Here is a 16,207-nt window from a genome sequence, read left to right as displayed (position 1 = left end):
ATCAGTGAATGTTGTGCACGAGCAAGTCACAAGATGCTGCATCCAAAATCCTATATTAGCATTGGAATTAATAGTATCGGCATGTTACTTGTGAGTAGTCACCGATACCGATACCACTGTTTTTATGCAGTATCGGCACCTCTGCCGATACCAGTATCGGTATCGGAACAACACTAATTAAAATCTCAACATGCAACACTAGCCCTAATTCGGTACCCCAAATGGAAACCCGCACCCTGTCCTAAAATCCCAGCTTTACACCCTATCCCTGGCTTGAAAACCTTCAATATTACCCCCTGCCAAGACACAAACGTCAGAGTTTGTTGCTGGACAGTGATCCTAAACACTCAATCAAGCTTTAATGCCTTGTGTGGGCTCCAATGAATCACAGAGGGACGTCTGTCCATTGATAATGTAGCGCTCACTAGCAGACCTCCTAATGTGAGTGGGAGGCTGTTTAATCTACAAAAAAAAATCATAAAAGAAGATGGCGGTGGTGGGAGGACTGACTCAGCCTGGCACAACTCGAACAATGGAGGACAGCAAACCGTCAATTCAGCAGATGTCTTCCATATAATAATGCATTGTTTTCTATAAAGATCATGCACATTAACGCAGGCGGAATCAGAATATTCATGTGCATGAAATATCACATTTCAATCTATAGCCCACTGTGATGATAAATGCAATGCTTTGAACAGGAACCAAGTCGATTAAACTGCAATGTCATTGGCTTCAGTCTAGTTTGTGTATGTTTGTAATACATTTTGTTCACACTTACAGAATCACAATCAACACAATAAGTAATCCCGCCTTGAAACCCTAGTTTGGAATCCCGTGTGATTACCGCTCCCCCGGCGAGCCGACTGCAATCTGCTGTTGGAGCTCTGCGGTTGAGCGCTCCTCTGAATGGCCACGCTACTTGACGCAAGCCAATTCTTCAATAAACATTTGAAACGAAATGCAAGAAATCATGAAGTAGGAGGGGAGGACAAGGGAGGAAGAGTGGGGAAAGAAGGAAGGGAAAAAAACAAACCGGAGCTGGTTTCGAACCAGGGACTCGCTGCTTTCGAGCACACTAACCACTATGTGACTTGTCATTGCAATGTGAAGGATAATTGACTGCTTTGAATTCATTTGGACAGAATGTTTACTGATAAAGGCTACTTTTGTCACTATCCCATGGAGGTTTCCGACAAAGTGGCCGTGCGTTTTAGTCCGTAGAAGCGGTGTGGGGGTGGGTCCGCACCTTATGATGTCAAAGAGCACCAACAGCTCGTTTTCTCAGGTTGGGAAGGGCTGGTACTTGGAGAGCAGAATGACCTAGAATTTCTCAGAGAGGGGCGAATGGAGGAAAACACCACTTCCGTCATATTTTTGGTGAAGAATTAGCATTTCAACGCGGCTTAAACCTCAAAAAATTGATTTTTCATGTTTCTAGAGGCGTTTGACTCCCCATTTTGTGTGTGAGTGTGGTTAAATCTTCTCTTTCGCCAAGATGTTTTTTTGTTGTTGGGCGGAATCTCCTTCACCACACATACGTACGAGCAAGCTGGGTGAATGGAATATTTATGTAAACAAGATTTGAGATGGCCGCACGGTGTCAAGTCACAACACCAGACAGGCGAATGACATGAGGGAAGATCACACTGTCCTGACAGTATTTTTTGATGTCAGCAAGTCATGGCAAGAACTGTCTTCGCACTCCAATCCACTTGTAAACATGAGTCAAAGTGATGTGTGCATCTTTAAGAATTAGGTAACGTATAGTGAACAGTCACAGGAAATGATCCAATCAAAAATCTGTACTTTTGATCACCATTTTTTTTAATCCATCCATCCATCCAATAAACTGCTCCGTTTTTTTTTTGTTTTTTTTTAAACCAATTCCCATTGCACTCATCCCTTATATCAGGTCAGGATGACACTGTGACTACCCCTCACTGTAATAAGAGCATTTCTCATCTCGGCTATTTCATTACCACTGCAGCCGTCACATTTGTCTAAAAGTGACTTTTTGTGCAGAGTTTTTTTTTTTTTTTTTTGCTCGACAAAGCAGATTGCTGCAGCAAACTAAGCGCAGTCGTCACCCGGATTGTAAAATGATGCCAGGGGAACAAACCCCCCCCCAATGCCGTCCTTCACGCGTGAGGCCTGAATACCGATCGACTCATCACGCCAAATTTGTCTCCCCGAGTCGGCCTGCGAGTGCTGTCGTTAAGCAAATGATTGCGCTCACGGCTGCTGACAGGTAGGCAACCTTCCTCCCTTTTTTTTTCCGCCTGAGAGAGGCCGGCGAGCGAGTGCAGTTGACTAGAAAGCATATTATCACTTTCATCCCCTCCTCACCCACACATACACACACACAAAAGTCAGCTTTGAGGCTGTGCAACAGTAGGCTCAGTCCTTGAACCTCACACAACACACACACACAGCAGTTTAGTGGGGAAGAATGAGAGAATCCCGTCAGCGTGAGGAAATGTAAATTCAAAGGCACACATCAGTATTCAGTCCAGTGCGACGTTAAAAGCAGACACATCCATGTAGATAATTGCTTTGCATTCCACTTACTCTCCTTTAAAAGCAAGCAAGAGAAAAAAAAACAACAAAGAGAGTGCTACTTTTTTCTTAAATTCCTTTATCTGAAGGTGGCCGGATCATCAAAAGCAGGCTGAGGCTTTTCTGCAGCACTCAGAGACCCAAATTGAAGTGGTGAAATCCCTCGAAAACGGCCTCTCAAAAGTATCGAGACACACCTTGAATACATTGGAATTAGGTGTGTTTCGATTAGTCCCATTGTCACAAACACCAAGGGTCATATTCAGTTCAATGTACAATACGTTCATTTATCTAACCAGAAATCTACACATAAATCTATATATTCATGCATTAATTCATCATCGATCAACCATACAGCCATGTATTCTTCCAGCACACATCCCTCCTCCCCATATTCATTCATTACGTCCATCATTCATCCATTCATCTATTCATTCAGTAATCCAGCCAACCATAACACATTAATACATCCAAAAGTTCATGTACTAATCTCGCCACCCTGACTCCCTCCCCAACCTCTGCCATTAATTCATTCATCCAACTGAAAAAAAACACACAAAAATCTATCCAGAAATGGATGACTTAATGATACCTACCAACCAATCAGCCAATCTGCCTCCTTGCCATACATCCCTCCTTCCCCCTACCCACCTCCACTGTTCAATTATTCTTCAATCCAACCAAAAATCCAAACATGCATCATCCCATCCATTCTTCTATACAATATCCATTCACCCATCACTTAAAAATACATGAATCCAGCCATGCATCACTCATTCATTCATTTATTTTTCCAATAAAATCCATTCATCGTCCATCAATCTATTCATGAATCCATTCATTAATTAATTCATCCAAGCAACTACAAATACATCAATATTAACATATTGACCCCTCCATTTAAGGCCATTCAATCTGTCACAAATGCCATCCATCCATCCATCCATCCATCCATCCATCCATTCAAACCAAACATCCATCTATTGTCCCATCGCCAATCTATTCATTTATTCACCCACTCATTCATTAAATAACACATGAATCATGGCTCAGCCAACCCTCCATTACCTCCCTGCACTATTAGTCCATCCATCCATCTTCCATCATGTATGAATTCACCCCCCCCCCCAAAAAAAAAAAAAATCTATTCACACCATCATTCATCCTGTTCACTCATTCATTCGACTGAAGTCCAGCTTACACACTGCCTGTTTCCCACAGTAGCTTGCACTAAATCAAAGTATTGACAGTGTTCTCTCAGCAGATCTATACATGACGTGTTCCGGGCGAACCTAATAACGCCCTTCTGCAAGTAAATGAGAAAAGCTTGGTCCGTTTCTCATTGAGCCTAATTAAACTTTTAATTGCCCATTGCGAAAGGCAGAGTTGGTGCCAATCCAGAGGAGAATGGGGGGGGGGGGGATACACAGCGAAACGTAATAGATGGGCAGCACTTGAGCATAATTGCTCCTAAACAGTCATCTCCTCTAAGTTTCTCAGCCCAATAACTCACACGGAAACACATGCTGAGCCAAATTTCTATATCATACAGTTTATTTAGTAGTGATGGTGCACTCGTACGTCCTCTAACATCCATAAACAATGCCTGACAGATCAAATTCACCCCTTTGCCTCACTGCATCAACCCGGCTGTTGGCCCAACATAGTGTTAAGTTGCCTCTCTGACAGTGTCAATCAATAGTGAGTATTATTACCTCTGCCAAGTGCAAAAATGGAAAGGCAAGCAGTATTAGTATTAGAAGATTTTTTTTATTTTTTTTTTAAATTAAAAAAAAAAAATATTTTAGTTATTGGTGTTAGTTAGCTATCTAGTAATTTCAGTATTTTTCACAGACATTTCAATGATCTTTGTAAAGGCAGATTTGTGTAACTTGCACAAGGTATTTGGAAGTAGATGATAAGTTAGTATCATCTTTCATGTATAAATCGGAGACTTGCCCTTTGTGCAAAGTGAGCATTTCATGTGGTCGAAAGGATATTCAGTAGATGCGTTGCACGCTTTCCCACATTGCACTTCACTGTCAGGCAGCCCCGCCGCCATCATTTGTGGCGACCGGACGTGCTCCGGGTCCTCCCCGCGGATCCGGCAGCGGAAGTGTTTCGTTTCCTCCCCGCGGATCCAGCGGAGTCGCCCGCCGGGGACTCTGCAGTAGTGTCAGAGGGACCCCGGCGCTTAAGCCTAGTCTAGCCTAGCCTAGCGCGAATCAGGAGGGTCCGACGTCCTTCGCGGGGTTGGTAAATCCCGCCCGGGCGGGCAGTCTAGGCTGGTGCGAGTCCAGACCGGTTAGGATAATGTAAGATTAAATACATCTTGCTTGCTTGCTCTTCAAATGCAGCCTTTTGTTTGTTGTGAAGTTCAGACCTGCATTTTTATACTGCTGGGCAAAATTTCTTTCTTTTTTTTTCTGATTTTGACTTTTTTTTAATGTATTTATTTATTTATTGATGTATTTATTTATGTTTATTTATTTATTTATGATTTTTTTTCCCCCCACTTAAGAACACCATGGAATTTTTTTGGGTGGTTATCATGTTTTTAGTTGTTATAGTGGATGCCAGGATAATATGGCTGAAACGTCGCAAACTTACAAGCTTATATGCAACGTTTTTAACATGAACATCATGCAAATTAAAGTGCAATTGTGATTGGTTCGTTAACATCCAATATTGAACCAGTGTTGACATCATCCAAATTATGCGTTTTATTGGTTTAGACGCGTGAATATTTCATGTCCACTGGAACCATCTATGGGTCTGAAGGGGTTAAAACGGCTGCAGTAGGTTCTCAAAAATAAAGCTTTTATGAACTATTAATATAATGGTTAATAATAGCCCTTTGAGTAACTAATAGATGTGTCCATATCAAAGATAAACAAAAACAAAACAATTTTCTTAATAAAATGCCGAGGTATCGGATCGGGACTCTTCTAATCAGGTGACTCTGATTCGGGTCCAAAAAGTGTGATCGGGACGCCCCAACATGGAGCTCTCATGAATCATCCGGAGGAGGGCTTTGATATAGCGGATAGTGTGATCGGAAAAGTAGCACTTTGCTAACGATAAAGGAGGGCTCCGGTTGAGCAGTGGAAGTAGATTATCGCTGCAAGCCAGGTCAGAGTATAATTAATAGCATGTGAGTTCAACCTGTGACACGCCTCTCCTGCTAGCCACAGCTATCCGATGCAAAGTGAAGAGGACGTAGAGGGGAAGATGAGGGTGGAGAGCGAGCACCGTGGGTGGGCTGTAGCGGCGGCAGCTTCTCCAGCGCCTCGCCAGGGCTCAGTATTGCTCTGTCTCTTCTTATTAGGAAGCTAATGCGACTGTCTGTTCTCATAGCAGAGAGCAGCTTTTATTCTTTTTTTTTTTCTCCCCTCGCTCTCCTTCCATTCCTTTGCCACCTTTTTTTTTTCCCATTGCACTAATCTCTGCAGTGGCAGCGGATGATAAGACGCCACACATTCACTTAGTCTGCTTTGCACCGCAAGAGGATGTGAGAGAAACTTTTTCAGGTGTTTTATATATTTATTTATTTGTTTCCCCGCCTGCAGAGTTCCTGTTGTACTTTCTCGGGAGGGGAGTGGGTTTCGTCGAGGCCAAAGCCTGAAGGAAAAAAGGCGGCCTCCGCCTTCGTTTGGGAAGCACAAAGCAGCCCTACTTTTAAGGCCTTTGAAGGAGCACAAAGTGTCAGAGCTTATGGGGGTATTGTTCGGGTACGGGGGCCCCACAGAGAATGAATTTTCTGGCGAATCCGCCGGCTAAAGTTTTATTCGCACTTGTATTGTGAAGATCAAACATGTCAAACTGGACCTTGAATGCCAAATGAGAAGCCCCCGCCGGGCCAGAGTGGAGCAAACAAAAGGGATTCAACAAGAACTCTGTTTGTAGATAAGTTGGATGAAGGCCCTGCTGCTTCTTCCATACTAGCTTCTTAAGACCACCTTAACGCACCTTAAAGTATTAAACACAGTTTTCAGAAACAAGCATTAAACTATTTGAGTTAGTCCCTGAAAAAGGATGGCCCGCCCTTTTAGGATTAGTTTTAGGGCCTAAAGGCCTTCTTGGAGTTGCTGGTATTATTATTATTATTATTACTCCGGTCTCCTCCCACATTCCAAAGACATGCATGGCAGGTTAATTGGGCGCTCCGAATTGTCCCTTGGCGTGCTTGTGAGTTGGTTGTTCGTCTCTGTGTGCCCTGCGATTGGTTGGCAACCAGTCCAGGGTGTACCCCGCCTACTGCCCAGAGCCAGCTGAGATAGGCTCCAGCAACCCTTGTGGGGGGGTAAGCGGTCAAGATAATGGATGGATGGATATATTTATTATTTTGGGGAGCCACACCATTCCTGAAAACTGCATTTAAGGTGTTCTGAACTCATTGAGTAGGCAGCTCCAAGACATCAGTTTCTCGACTCAACATATGGATAAAATAAAGTCTTACGGTCCTAAGCTGAAAGCTTTTGGTTTAAAGAAGCCATTTTAGTTGAATTTCGAGGCATGTACTTGACAAGCTCTATCGAGGAATTTGCCCAAATGAGCCTCAATTGGAAGTTGGTATCCTTGACCTGAGATGGCCGATGCTAAGGTGGGAAGCTAATTTGTCTACGACATATAATATGGGTGAAGCATGGCATCAAACTTCAAACTGATGATCAATTGCTGAAAGAAGAAAAAAAAAGTTCTCGACACCAGCTGGACATGTCTAACACAATAGACCAAATCAAAGAGTCTGAACTGTGCCTGAAATTGAACATAGTCAGTTACAGGGGTCAAATTATCATTTCAGAAAAATGCTCGAAGCATTTTTTTTCCACCACAGATACCCGCTTATTTACGTATACACTGCCAGGAAACGTAGTCAAGCCAAACCCAGCAGTAGTTGGCCGTACAATGCATGACTGTAACATGGCGCCAACACAGTGAAGCAGAACAACTTCAAAATAAATCTTACCTTACCAAATAATATATGGGCTTCAGTCCCTTGATACACTTTTATTTTGAAGTTGTTCCCGGCAGCATGTCGTGGCGTAACGGCTGACTTGACGCGTCCTTCCAGCTGTGGGGCGCTTTGCCGTCACAAACTGTTACTACCAATGTCTACAACACAACATCGTCCTGAAAACACATTCGATCGCCAATTAAGGGCGCTAAAAAAAAAAAAAAAAAAAAAAGGCTTAATTATGCTGATATTTTATTGTACAGCTCCTCTTGCCTGCGTTTAGCGGCAGTTAGCATCGCTAGTGAAAGCCATCTGATTACTTTTCAAAGCCGGTCTAATAGATGTAAATGACTGTGCACACTTCAGTAGTGACAGCCTGACAGTTGGCGTTCTGATCACTTTTTAATAAACCGGGCTGACTGAAATGTGCTGTTTTCGCCGGCAAAATCGCTTCTGTGGTTCTGACGTTGCTTCTTTTCATTGACCAAAATCTATGGGGAGAGATTTGTCTAAAATCTCGCTGACTAATGTTTCTAGAGAGGAGAGTAGTGTGCCGCAAAGCAGTTTAAATTTAAATAAAAAAAAATAAAAATAAAAAAAAGATTATATAAATTTTAAAAAAGTAGGCCGTTAATTATTAAGTGGAATTTTTTTTTCATCTGTATGTAAGATTATTCTTTAACCAAGCAAAAGTATATATATTTCATTTATTTTTATGCAAATACCCAATTATTCAATAGAATAATCAATAGAATATCTGAATACCAAAATATTCGAGAGTCAACTATTTGAAGCAGACATTTCGGACGAACTCCACAGCGTGTCCTTTGACAAACCCCTGCTCGTGAATTCACCTAAATGACAACGCCAATCAGTAGTAGCATGGACGGTCTAATGTGGTGCCCAGCATGGTGTGGCATTAATCAGTGTTCTTACAAGAATGAGTCAACAGAGGGCAGTGAAATAATTTTACAACATCAACAAAGGCAAAACGGCAGGTGTGTCACTCCTGGCTCTATGCCATGGCATGGGGTGTTAGTCCTGGTCTATCCAGTACCTTGTCATTCTTGTCTTCAAACTTTCAAGACAATAGTTTTTGCTTTTGTCCTGCCTGGTAGGTTTTGCACCAGTGCAATTCTGCGAGTCCCGTCAGGTTGTCTCCCGCCAAGGTGGATTGAACTTTTGCAGGGAGTCATCAGATTTACAGGCACTTTGGGGATTGAGCTGATCTCAGTCAAATCCCTTCCAGCAGACGCACCGCCACCTCTCTCCCGAACCCTCCCCACCGCCGCCGCCATTGTAATATTACAATAATGGAGATTTATCTTGGAACGTGTCGTTGGCTTTTTGAGTTTAAATCTCTCACCCTCGCTGACGTTCGGTTGCCTCTCGCTATCTCCTCTCTTTTTTTTTTTTTTTTCCTTCACCTCTCCCTGCTTTAGACTTCAATTCCACCAATTCCCAGCAAGCTTTTAGAGGCATTCCCCCCCCCCCTGAAATCTGTACACATACACATTAGAATGTAACAGTTACGACATATCATGCGTCGTACAACACTTTTCTATCTTACTCTTTTAAACGGATATCCCAAATATTGTTAAATATTGCTGTAACTTGACATCCCGTCGAGACCAACGGGGTAAACAGCGCGCTTAAGAAAATCTCCACTCGACTCGACTAAAGCTTACAACACTCGACTTACCCGTTTATTTCCTGCCAAGAACAAGTTCTTCTGATTTTTTATTTTTTTTTTCCTCCCCTTTGCTCGGGATTTGTTTTGGGAGCGCCAATCTCCATGATCGTTCAACTGGAATTTCAATGTTATTTCTGAGCTTAAGCAATTCAATCCCAGAGTGACTCTCTACCAGACTCGGGGCTCTTATTTCTGATGTGATGGGGAGCGAAAAGTCAGAGATGCTCGCTCGAGCACTTGACACAACTTGTGGAGCGCCTACGAGTGACGCGGGGTATTTCACACTGAAATGAGCTTCAATATATTGTGAGGCTGCATTGTCATTAATCGCTCAACCATCCGTTTAGGCAGCCCGAATCCAATTTGTGCCCAGTGAGGAAGGTTTTAAATCAAACTTGTATATACAATGAGACTTCTGCGGTATTTATGTGCAGAGTACGGCTCAGCTAACATTGTCTAACTTGCCTTTTGTCATATATTGAGTCTTGTTGAAACTTGTTCTTAACAGAAATATTCAGTACAACTTAAATATCAGTAGCCCATGTGTAGTGTTAAAAAAAAAAAAAAAAAGACTTGAAAACATCACACTTGGATATTCTAGGGTATTTTTCAGTATTTAGGCCACCCAAATGTTACTGATGTCTAAATTCTGTCATGACTCGAATCATGCAGGAGTAATATTTAGGTTTTGTCTCATGTCTGGGGTCACGCCTGGGTTAAGTTTGAGTAGAGTTCATGACCGTGCGCCAGAGTTCACGACCCGTTACGTGTCTGTTTTGATATTGATGTAACAGCATCCAGTTTCAACTAGCTTTAGGCTATGTGATGTCAAGGATATTTTATGCTATATGGTTTGTTGATGTCAGGAACTATCTGTAATTACGGAGTCAACAGCCAATCAGAGAATTCCACGTCAGTACTAGTACTCACATGTCTAGCCACAACCAATGAGAGTGATTGACTGTCTATTCAACGGTCTGAGAATTGTGTGTTATTGCTCAACTGTTCCTGTGTACAACTCGTAGGTTCTGCCTCTCAATGTGAATAAATAGATAAAATCTTATTTGTGTCTGAGTTTGAGATCCAACCTCTCAGCACGCAACACATTCTTCCTTTCCTTAATAAAAGAAGACAAACTAATGATGTTGCACTTTCCTGAAAAGGATAGATTTACCGGTAGCTTGCACCAATTTGGGTTTTCCCTCCCACACTATATGTGATGAAGAACATAATTGTAATTCGAGATGAATATTCAGCGACAAAGAAATATAACTTCAGTTCTTGAGCTTCACAAGTGCTTGAGCAAGACTTGTAAACAACACATATGCTAACATACATGCTAACAGTTGACGCGTTTCCTCGTCATTTACATCGCCAAACTTTATACAACATATAAAGAGCATCACGAGTGTTTTCCAAAAATGTGTATACTTACCTGCAAACATACAGTAGAAGCTGCGCCTTTCGCACATTATATTTTGTGTAGTTTTGTCGTGTAGAGTGACCACGGACAGCTGACTTTTGTTGTGACCAACAGCTGTTGCATATCGACATCTGCGATTGGCAGAATAACATCACGTGATTTGTAGCGTTGCGTGCTATTGGTTCAACGGACATAGTAGTCTGCAGCGTTTGCCTGAATGAATAATGAAATTTACAACTTGATTTGGGGAAAAATATACAATATTTATGAGTGCCAACAAACAAAATCTGATTCAATAAAAAAAATAAACTTCCAAACATAAACGATCCGGTTCTTGCCTCACCAATGATAATTGATCTAAAAAAACTAAAGCAGATACGTGGCCTCAGCCCACCGCTTAGTGGAAGGAGAAGCGCCTCAAAAAAGGAATAACATATGAAGGCCTTCAGCCTTTTACACAATAATAATAATAATGATAATGCTGTTTTGATTCCTATATAAATAAATCAGAGAAAAGTTGGATTAAATTACGTTACATAATAGGGGTGTTAAAAAAAAAATCGATTCGGCGATATATCGCGATACTACATCGCGCGATTCTCGAATCGATTCAATAATCGGCAGAATCGATTTTTTTTTTTTTTTTTTTTATTTTTTTAGGATTCACACATTGAGCATGGAAGAATGTTATATGAACGGCACATTAAGCCTTAATATTTTTATTTTAATGCTGTTCAAACATGAAACATTACAACCTCTATAAGACTGAAATTTCAGATAAATAAATAATACATTTTCATATAAATCTTACACTCTACAAGCTTACTGATTAGTATTTTCTAAATATGAAAAAAAAATCGCAACAATCGACTTATAAATTCGTATCGGGATTAATCGGTATCGAATCGTGACCATTCGTATCGGGATTAATCGGTATCGAATCGAATCGTGACCTGTGAATCGTGATACGAATCGAATGGTCAGGTACTAGGCAATTCACACCCCTATTACATAAGTAAACACCACAATTTCATATGCCAGTTTGCGAGTTTCTTTATTTGCATTCCGTTGCCTGACAGTTCAATCAACAATTCTGACTCTGTTTTTGTAACGGCAATTTGTTATTTACCAGTTATGGACAAACAGCCTTTTGTGCTATGCCCGAGGGTTGAGTCAATGACGAATCTACTGGGGTGTAAAATAGCTATTTAACATATCTGGTGGAGAGGGAGACAGTTTCGGCGCGCGCCGGACTTAATTCAATGATTGCAAGGATGGGAGCACGCCCAGTCCAAACTCTGGAATAATTGTTGATTTATTTATTTATTTTAAATAAGAAAAAAATCACAGAGACCGAATTAATTTCATTCATTCATTTTCTGTACTTCTTACAGTTGCAGGGAGCTGGATTATATCCCAATTGAGGTTGGGCAAAAGGGTTGTCCTGGTTGCCAGTCAGTCGCAGGATACTGTACATATAAAGACGGGCAACCGTTGACCTCATCACTCAGTGGGAACTGTTGCCTGCACCAAAGGCAGGTGAGTATTCCACTACACCGTCAGTGAACTGAATTCATTTCAAATAAGTAAAAAAATAAATAAAATAAATAAAAACAACATGCTTTTGGTTTCAGCTTAAAAGCTCAGCCACGTGAGGTTAGCGCCACGGCGGTGAAGAAGTCAAATTTCATGTCTACGCTGAACCATCAAATGCGGAATGGCCTCCAAAATGCGAGGTCGCCCCTTCCGCCGTCCCACAGGGGAGTCGCTGACTGGCGGTACGAGGCGATGGATCAAAGCATCACGGCGGGATGAGCAGAATCGAAAAGACAGGTGCACCGCTTCTAACTCTCCAGGTTGTGCACTTGTCTCTTGGACTTAGTGTGTCCCAGGGTGTGTGCGCGTGGGTGCGTGTGCGTGTGTGTGTGTCGCTGTTCTTTCTCTGTTCACGACAAGAGGAAGCTTCCCCGGCAACAGGTTAGATGAAGGCAAACACTTTTTTCTTTTTTTTTTTGGGCTAAAATGACATTTCAGTGGATTTTGTGATGTAAGAATATGCAAAAATTACTTTTTTGGTATGTACCTTGCTTTTAAAGTCACAGTTCAATTTAAATCAGGCACAACAAGGGAAGTAATGCAAAATGATGTTCTTTTGCGTAAACAGGAACACATGTAATGACATTAAATATCAAACAAATAACAGCTAGCTCGCAATAAATTCCCAAATGAACATCATTGAATGTCAGGCTTTGTAAAATGCTTTGAGCACCATATGAATTACACTATAAAAAACACTATAGCCTATAAGTAATTGGATTTATCATTTGTTTGACTATGACATTTTTTTGGGGGGGAAAAGTGCAATGAGTAAGATTTTAATCCATTCGGCAGTCATTCGCTGGCATCAATCAACATGAATGGCCAATCTGGATTTTTGATAAATCTGACGAATTAATGTGATACTGTTTCAAATGAGTTTGTCGGACTAGCAAAAGCACATCACTGTGTGATAGCTACCTAGTTAGCTAGTTGATGGACAAAAATTGACGAAACCTGCTTCAGTCCGTGTATTTTTTATTTTTTTTTGGGAGATTTTGTGTCATAAAGTACTCGCCGAAGATGAGAGAATTTGTCAACGACTTGGCCGACAGAGAGACGGATGTGCCCACCTCCGCAAATTTCATTGCACAAGTCCAACTAAAGTTGCAGCATTTGTACACTTTACACCACCTAAAACATTTCACCTGAACAGAACTTTGTGATGGATTACCTCACAATTCTCCGATCAGTTTCTCGCTGACAAATGAACATGTTTGTCCAATAAATGAGACACGTTTGACAGATTAAAAAGTAAGAGAAGGCAACATTTAATTGCTGCCCCCGTCTCTGGCTAAGAGCTTACAGCAACTGCGAAACAAATAGAGTGAGAAACAATGTTCACAAAGGCTGGCTTTAATGTAGCCGGAGTTGTAAGTAAAGAATGGAAGATACATGCGGGAAAGAAATGTGACAGGAAAGACTTTCAAACATCAATTCTCCTCGCTTGGCGACAGGAAGATCTCCCTCCGTCTCAGCCACCCGCCAGCAGCATCGCTTTAAGTGGGCTGAAGGACTGTTTCCTGTGCAGCAGCAGGAAGCCAAGCACATGATGCAGGGGGTACTTTTGAGCACGCACAACCTCCGCCTCTCTGACTGAGTCTATGCATAGCTCGACACTGTGCGAGACAAAGGAAACCGCAGCATGGGAGCTTGCCACGGGCCCGGAAACTTCCGTGCAGCATTGACCCACTCCGAGGATACATGGATTGCTGACAGGGAACGCCAGCACACACACGATCACGTACGCCGGCATTTATCTTTTTATCAAGATTTTCTCATGAAAAAGAGTCACTTTGTGTGACCTTTTTAACAAGTTACTCTGATTGTGTGCCGCTTGAGTGACTATGGGAACAGATACTGCAGCGTGGAATACAGTACTCATGATGTTGTACAATTTGAAGTTTGACTGAAATATTCAGGAAAAATACTCTCAGATTTTATGCAAAACTTGTAGTTGACGTCAGGTATGGTATTGATGTGCAGCACGAGTGATGACTAGAACTACAGGGAGAGATAGTACAAAGTCCAATGTGTAAATAGGTGGCTCCAAAAGAATTTAACTAGTATTCTAGGAAAATACATCTTTAATGTCCTGCCAAACTTTGAACTTGATTAAACGTGACATAATTTTGCAGCTGTGTGCTGAATGCTGACTAAATCTAGGGAAAGCGAAATTAAATTGTCGAATGTCGCTGAGGTCGTCATTTGACCAAAACATCTATCGGAAAATGACTTCACAGAACATTTTGGCATACCAACATACCTACTGACCTACCAGCTAACTTACCTTTTGATTTAGGGTTAAATATACCTACTAACCTCTGTACCAACCTACTGTCATACAGACATACTTTTCTATTCACCAATTTACAAACCTACCCAAAAACAAACAACAGTATTACCAAAATATTGCCACAATATTTAACTTTTGAGTGTTACTCCTAAACGCCATTCGCAGCCAATGGAGTTAGGACTCATGGCGTTTGGACTCATTCACTGCCTTGGACGAATCAATTCGTCAAAGCAAAAAATAACGCCCCCTGCCTTTGACGAATTAATTCGTCAATCCCTTTTTTTCTTTTTTTATGGCAATCCGTGGAGAAAAGTCTGGGGCATCAGATGTGTGGTTTTCAAGGTTGGAGCAATAATTCATTTTTTGTTCATTTCATATATGACTGTGACTGATAAGCAAGCAATGAATGGGGGGGATCAATGCCAAAAGCCTCTCAGACCGTTTCATCTCTTTGTATTATTACAACATACAGTAGCAACTAGGACAATCCACTTGTTACTGGACAATCATGTCAGGTTGTGTGTAGTTAAAAAAAAAGACAACGGCTCACGAAATATGAGGAGCCACAAAATATTATTTCATGATAAAAAGCACCAGCAAAGGTCAATCTATTTTGCGGGTGTGAGTCACCCACAGCTTTGGGAATGTTTTTGTCCAGTTAAATTGCGGCCGGTCTCGTCACTCGGTCCTTACTTCTGCCACATATAATAGTAACATGAGAAGCAGTTCTGTTCAGCTTTGAGTTACAATAGCAGGACATGCCATCATATCCCGCTCTCAGGACTTTTTGGTAACAAACTCCACATTGATTTCTGTGAACTGAGTGTGCTGTAGGTAGGGGGTGCTGCTTAGCCGACCGTCGGCCATGTTGCCAATGTACTCTCCAACATTTGTGCTGAAAGCATCTGGAATGGTGCCCCTTGCATCAGGCAGGTCCGCAGCACCGTGCCAAGGAAGCTCATTAGCGCGGCTTTGTCATGTGGCTGTTTCATGTCCGTCATTCGGCTGACCTTTTCCACGGAACGCCGGCGGGTCCTCTGCACTCAGAGTGGGTCCAATATTGTGTTCCTGTCGCTCCGATGTGCCACTTGGGCCGGAGATTGATGCTCTTTGACTCTGTCAGGCAGACGTCGCTGCTTTTTTTTTTTTTTTTTTTGTGCGTGCGCGATGGTGGTGGTGTTGCCGGGAAAAAAAAAAAAAAAAAAAAAGTCCTTCTTGTCCGCTGGTGGTGACTGCTTTCTATTCATCATTTGGTTGTTTTGTTTACCGTCAGTCAGACGTTCCCTGCAGTCTTGGCAGTGGTGGGTGGAACTACGAAGGTGCAAATACTTACATTACTGTAGTAGATTTTGTTTTAGGTATTTAATTTTTCTTCTTACCTTTACAGTATACTCATCTATTGTACATTTGGAAACTTTCTACTTCTACCAGAGTATTATTTTACACATGTAGGCTATATGTACTTCTACTTAAACATGGATGGAATACGAGTACTTTTGCCACCCCTGGCTCGTCGCCATCGATTCAAATTTGAGTCTGTATTTTTAGTGTAGCTTTAGGACAGTGATCGTGTTCTTTCCTGTTCCCTTTGTAATCAAAGCCAAAGGAGAATATCGGGGTGACTAACTAGAGCTCCCGCGTTGAGATGTGACGCTGACTCGGACATCTTCACCCCACAGTGAC

General features: G+C 41.8%; 1 long non-coding RNA gene across 1 annotated transcript in view; it reads left to right on the top strand.

The window, feature by feature from the left end:
* Positions 1 to 12,832, top strand: part of LOC144026137 (uncharacterized) — a 42,418-nt gene extending 29,586 nt beyond the window's left edge. Inside the window, exons 3-4 of the long non-coding RNA XR_013285054.1 lie at positions 12,027 to 12,171; positions 12,267 to 12,832. This is a non-coding gene — a long non-coding RNA (uncharacterized LOC144026137). The remainder of the gene's footprint in view (positions 1 to 12,026; positions 12,172 to 12,266) is intronic.
* The last annotated feature ends 3,375 nt before the right edge of the window (positions 12,833 to 16,207 follow it).

This window comes from Festucalex cinctus, chromosome 9 (assembly GCF_051991245.1).
Source record: "Festucalex cinctus isolate MCC-2025b chromosome 9, RoL_Fcin_1.0, whole genome shotgun sequence".
Taxonomy (NCBI): Eukaryota; Metazoa; Chordata; class Actinopteri; order Syngnathiformes; family Syngnathidae; genus Festucalex; species Festucalex cinctus.
The sequence above is the reverse complement of the archived record's forward strand: the minus strand, read 5'-3'. Positions and strand labels throughout refer to the sequence as shown.